Consider the following 6,947-nt stretch of genomic DNA (forward strand, 5'->3'; position numbering starts at 1 on the left):
TATGATCTAACTTTTAGAATATGGAATTAAAGTCAGACAATATAGAATGAAAATCTTGGATTATGGAATTGAATTCTTAGTGAGGAAATATGGATAGAAGTTTTAAAATATAGAATTGAAAATCTTAGAATATGGAATGAAAGTTAAAATATGGAATGAAAGTTTACATTTGGCATATAGACATGAGAATGATATCAATCTTCTCATCTTCCCACAAAGGGAATTAGCATTTTTTTTCTAAAATGTCAAACGTTTTCTTTAGTGAACTTATGTCTAAGGTTTACTTGCTACATAAGTCTTATATCATGGTCATTAATAGCAGTAGCAATACTTACATTTTCACATGTCAGCAATGATTACTGTGTATGAACAATGAGAGCACGATGTATGAAAACTGGTTGTCTCAAACCGTATAATATAAATAAATATGCATTTACCATACATCCAAGCCTTGGTTTTGGACTTAAACACCACTGTCCCCCACAGTGCCAACCCTCGGAAGCTGATAACCTACCTGAAACAGTTTTAGTGTGCCACAGTATCAGAGAGTATTACGTAGCTCTCTGCATTTCAGAGGCCTTGTCCACCATGACAACAATAAAGAATGTTTGGCATCAGAAAGATTTAATATGAAGGTATTGAGTATCTGCAAGCTATTAACAGCTTCCTTCCCAAAATAAGTTTGCATCCATCCTAGAGAACCCATATCATGTAAATTATAGTGTGTTAGCTCAGATCTGTGGGTGCTTGAGATGACATGACTGCAGCTGTTGTCAGGCTGCTTCTCTGCACTGTGTGTCTGGGCTGATGGCCAAGTGGATGCAGTCAGTTGGGGAGAGACAAATGGGGGGGTTCTCTCACTCTGCATGGCATGAATGAATGGGACCTCAGATGGGCAGAAGAAACAGCACATTCTCTCCCCAAACTCATTTTGCTGCCGCCTTTATGAATGCGGCTCTTTGATAGTCTATTTTTTTGTGTAGTGGATTTAATGAGGCTGCTCTTCTGCTATTGTAGCACTAACAGTTGGTGCCTTGCTTTGTCTCTTTCTGCCTGTGTATCTGTCTATCATCATCTCCCTAGATTCTCTGTGGCTTAACTTAATGCACGTTGTATTTTAAATATTTAAACTAGATAGAGTTTGCAGCTGCACTTTGTAGATGTCAGGCCTCGGGGCAAAATTGATGTCAGCTTGTAGTCCAGAACAGTTTTTGAACAGAGTCTATATTTGCATGATGAACAGGCATGATGTAGAAATATACAGTAGACAACTCATCAAAAAGACAAAGTAACTGATACAGTACTGGTGTAAGTTTAAGATGTCTCCATCCACCTGTTTTAATGTGCAGCTTCAAAAAAAAACACCAGAAAGGCTTCAAGGCCTTTTTCACAGCAGACATTTTGACTTGTTAATGCAGGAAAAGCACAGGTGTCAAAATCAGCATTCATGATGGCATGTGTGTATAAGAAAGCCACAACAGTGAGCCAGCATGCACAGTGCCAGCACCCTGAATCTACAGTAGCTAAATGGAATCCAGCCATCATTCATTTGATGACTTTCACCTGTGCGTACTGTGACAAGTCAAAATGTCTTCTGTGAAAAGGCCTATTGAAAAAGATAACATTCTGTAAAGGCAGTTGGAAATAAATGTTGATGTCACATTACCCTCTGCTGCTGCTTCTCCTGGGACAAAGCATTCATATCATACTGCCATTCACAGTTACAGGCCCCCACTCCGGCAGAAAGACGACAAAAATTCCCAAAACAAAACTGTTTAGAGTTTGAGGGTGCACATGATCGCAGTGTCTCTGGTTCAAGTGGGACATCTCTATCTATCAGCGAAACACCACAGTCCTGGTATAGCCTACATTTTTGGGCCAAGGCGTGATCATCTGTTGGAGGGCCAGTTAGGAGCCACTCGAAAACAAGTTTCAGTGGTTTGACAGCAAAAGAACTGGCAGGAAAACTTGTTTCAGACCAGGTAGGATTTGTACTAACCTGCTAGTGTCCTGAAGGTTATGGTCAGGAACAGGCTAACAAGTAGGCAACAGGGTGGCCGTCTGAACAGTCTTACAAACGGAGATAGCACGGTGAGCAGGTCAGGAACAGTTCAAACTGCAGGTAACAAGGAACAGGCACAGGCGGCATAGCAACACAAGCAGTAAGTAAGTAATTACACTGACAGATGGGCTGGTTATATACAGCAGAGCTGATGAGTTCAGAGGACCCTGAGTTGTAAATTTCCCCGTCGTGGGACTAATAAAGGAATATCTTATCTTAAGGAAGTGCTAAGTTGACTATTTACATTTTATTTTGCAGACATTTTCCATTTGAATGGAAACATGAGCGTGTTTTCAACGAAATTACCCGGGGAAAAAACTTTCCCTCAACCCCAAACTTTCCCCGGAGAAGTACCTAGTAGGGGGGTAGAACTTTCCAGATTACCCGGAATTCTTGAGGGGTGGGGCTGTGTGCTGCAGAACGCTGATTGGTGGAACACACTTGCAGCGTTCCACACTTCCGTTCCAGTGTGGCTGCAAACTTCACTATTTCATTTCTACGAGCTTCACTTCGTTTGTGTTTTGATCATTTGGAAAATGGAGCAAAAGAAGAGAAGCTACGAGAAGTGGACGGATGACGAGGTCCAGGCTCTTTTGAGCGTCTTTGCAGAGGAAGAAATTCAGTGGGACGACAGAGTCTATGGAAGAATAGCAGACAAGCTGGCGGAGCTAAATGTAGGACACATGCCGAAACAGATTCATGAAAAGTTGAAGAAACTTCAGCAAGATTATAAGAAGCTGATGGACCACAACAGTGTGTCTGACCACCGTACTAACAAGTGGTATGACGCCACAAACCGGCATATCCTGCCACTCCCCCATATGTCATCAGCCTGATTTGAATAAATGTTCCGGAACTTTGAGGTGCGGTGGAAACACAAACCACTAAGAATTATTTTACCAGGTAAATAAATTCCTGTTAATAAAAGTTCCTGGAAAAGGGGCTCTTCAGTAATTCTAGTGTCAGCAGGCGTTGAGTGGTGTGTAGTTGCCTGCAGCTGTGATCCTGTATTGTCTTTGGAAATTAGGATTCATTCATTTTTCTTCAGGTTTGAAGTGTACAGTGTTTTTTACTGAGCCATCATGGCTGCAAAGTCAACGATGATGTCTCTCTTCCTTGTGATTGTACTGCATGTGTTGGTGCAGCTCTTTTTTTATCAGACAGAGCCTCGTTGAATGTGACCTTAGTCCAGTAGATTGAAGGAGGCAACAATGTCGCCAGAAAATGAGACTGCCCTTTTTTATTGCTACTTAAACTCCAAGGAACCTGTTTTCAGCAGCACTGAGACTAATTGGTTTGCTGATTTTTAAGTCAAAGCAGAAGAACCTGATCATTTTGCTAACATGCTCTTGGCTCAGGCCTGAGTGACTGTCATTAGGGGAATAGATGGAATGCGAGGCAACAGGAAGTCACTGCTCCTGCTGGGAGGAGAGAAAATAAGAGTCCTCACATCCTTTTCAGCTGCACAGTCAGTGCTGCAACGTCAACATGGGTTCAGCAGGCTTTTAAAAGGAATACAAAATTTCCTGTTTGATTGGACCCATCCTGCTCCACTGTGTGAACACTGGTGTTCTGCAGACCGTCAGGACCACAGTTTCCCTCATTTATGCATTTATGCTCTTTAGTAAAGTAATTTTTAAGTGCTAAGGTTGTAACAGGTTACCAATCAGTTACCAATTTGTATAGTTGAAATTGAACTGATAGTTAAAACCACACAGTGCAGACCCCACGCAGACCGCCAAGACCTCTTCAACCTCCCAGACCATCCAGACCTCCAGGGTACACCTAACCCAGGCTGTTAGAGAGGATGGCCATTACCAACATCACAACCCCCAGCTCACCCCGCAGGCTTCCCATACCCAGCCAAAGTGCCCCCCAGCCCATAGGTCATGCAACCCCCCTCCTCTCAGCCTCAGAGCTATGATGTAGATGTGAGAGAAAGAACAGACAGCCGCCCCGCATGTTAACCTTGCTGTGCTCTCATCTCATAGCAACGTGGTAGAGGAGAGACTTAGTGAAGTCGTGAACAGTTAAGGATTATAGTTCCTAATACACTTCACAGTGTAAGTTTTTAGTTTTATATTGTCAAACCACTTATTGTGGAATTGTTTCCTTGTTCAGTTGTTAAAAGATCACATTAAGAGCATAGACGTTACATATGAAGTGGACGTAGCCTCCGCGATGTCCCGGTCCTTCAGAAGCCCCACGGACAGAAAAAAGACGGGATATAGATAATCTCATAGAAATACATTGGTCTGAAATTTGTGCTCACGGACATGAAAAGAAAATGAGATTAATTTAGATTAGATTTTGTGACTATATCACAAACTTCACAACACTGGATTGCATTTCAGTAACATTTTGCAATAATATCTACTTACTTTTACCGTAGCAAGGTTTACAATGTAGAAGTTTTGCTTGTACTGAAGTATTTTCCAAGCAGGATATTAGTACTTCTGATTAACTAATGGACCTCAATACTTGTTCCACACTCACAGCCTGAGTACACGTGTTACCTTATGGGTCATCTGTGTGTGTGAGAGTGGGTTTGCTGCGAAAGTGAGTCTCTGTGGTGTGAGAGAAGCAACGTCACCTCCCAAGGGTGCCGCCACTGAAAATACATGCTGTTACTGGTAGTTATGTTACTTGGATAAGGGTTTGAGGAGTCTGCAGAGATGGTAGCTCATTTGTTTAGATGTGGTGCTTTTGGCTTGTGGGACTTTAATGGTTAGCAGCACAGAGACAAAAGGGCTACGGCAGGTAATAATCTTAATCTTTTCATGTTCATTTTCAGGTCCATACTTGTATTTGGGGGTCCTACAAGAGTATTTACATGCTGTAATGTTCAAAAAACACATGTCGTCAGTACTGCATACTGCCCCCCCCCTCAGCCTCTTTCTGAATGCTCTGTTTTAGCTACAGTCTCTGTGAGGCTTTTGCTTGTACCTTTGACATTTTATTACCAAAGCTAGTGCAGTGCCACATGGCTTTTCAGTGGGTGGGAGCTCCACACTGCTGGAGGAAGGGCTGGAACAGTTCACATGATCAACAGCTTCCTGCGTTTAACGTCACAGGCAAGGCCCAATGTAAAACGTGGCATTGTGATACACATGCTTACTAAAAGATGGAACAGGGGAAAAGGAGTTTGAGGCTCTCTGTGACAGATATTTATGTTGAAAAGTGCATTTTGAATATTGTGTTCCCCTTAACTCACACACTATGCTCATAAATTATTTGTGTGGTTCGCACGTCTACTTTTAAGGGCAAATGCATGTGGAATCTGCTGTGTTGGCCTTGACCATGTGTGTTAAATCACTAGAAGACCCAGGATGTGCTCTTGACAGGGCTCATGTTCCTCACACAGGGAAAAAATGAGTTGCAGAGTCTTATATATTTCATTTATCATGTAATGCCATGCATTGGTGTGTGTAGTGAAACTGGCATTGACACCAATACTAACGTAGATGCCAACTTATCACCTGAAGTGCTGTGTAAACCTGCAGCACAGTTACTTCATCTCTTAGAGCTACTGAGATGTTGACAGGCCTTTTTTAAATAGTGTCTGAGCGCTGCACAAACAACCCTTCATACAAATAACAGCAGAATGAAACATGACCCAAATTCATCCTACAATGTTTTCATGAATTGCTGAAGAATTTCAAGGCTAAACACAGAGCCACGAGGCCACGCGGCCACCGGTTCAATTCCAGCTGACAACCTTTGTTGCCTGTTCACTGTTGCTGTCTAATAGAAGGCAAAACTGCCCAAAACAGACTGAGCTTTAAGCAAGTGATTTCATGTAACTAACATATTGATTGTACACAATAATGATTAGAATCAGTTCAGCTCATTACTTCTTGCACTGAATCATAGATTTGGGATTGAATGAATCAAAATCCTAGATAAGAGTTGGCATTCACAGTACACAGCCGCCTGTTTGAAACTCTATTATGAAATGTCTTATTACATGTAGGTAAACAAACTGAGCTCGCACAGTAAAAAGAATGGCTGAGTCAAACCGCAGTAATACAGCACTTGAGATATTATTCACTACGAGAACAATCACTTTATTTCTCTTAACATGATTGAATTTTATAGCCATTGTTATGAGAATAAAAACTCAGGGTTGTAAAGGTGCTTTTGGGAGGGGGCTGCCTGGGCCACGGAGAGACGGGCTAGATGGAGTCTAGCCACAGGTGGTCTGTAATTCTGCACCGTAATTGCCTGGCAAAGTGTATTATGGGTCTTCAGACCACTCATCCACTCTGTAGGGGTAGACAAGAGAAAAGGGTGAGCAAGACGGAAAAATAGGATGGATAACATGATGTCCCGTCGCGAGACAATTCTGCCAGACACTTACAATACATCGAGGGAGTATTATTGTGTGCTTTCAAAGAACACTTTCTGTGAAGGCTATTAAACTAGACTAATAAAAATGATTGTGGCAAATGGGGAGACAATCTCCAATTCAATTGAAATGTCACTGTGGTGCAGGTGCAACAGAGGTTTTCTGCTGTCTGAATGGGGGAGATATTGGCATTCTGCACCAGGAAAGAAGTGCTCTTTTCGCCTCTCAAGCATTTACAGCCTGAGACTTCACAGAGTCCAGGGTCAGCGACCAGGCAAAGCCTCTGGAGTAATATGGTGTTGATGTTTGATTTTTGACTGTGGATATCGTCACACACCAGTTTAGTAGACAAAACTAACGGGATTGTGTTCAAAGTATGTAGCTAATTTCAGTCACTCCTTAGTTTTCCTCTGGAAGTAATGCTGTTTCAGTTGTGCTGCCACTAAAGAGCTCTTCTGGTAGAAGTCCTTTGTTGTCCAGGAGGATTAAGGTGACCCCAGATCACAGGGGCTTGTGGGTATTTTAACTCAAAGCTTG

The sequence above is a fragment of the Pempheris klunzingeri genome, chromosome 12 (genome assembly GCF_042242105.1).
Source record: "Pempheris klunzingeri isolate RE-2024b chromosome 12, fPemKlu1.hap1, whole genome shotgun sequence".
Lineage (NCBI taxonomy): Eukaryota > Metazoa > Chordata > Actinopteri > Acropomatiformes > Pempheridae > Pempheris > Pempheris klunzingeri.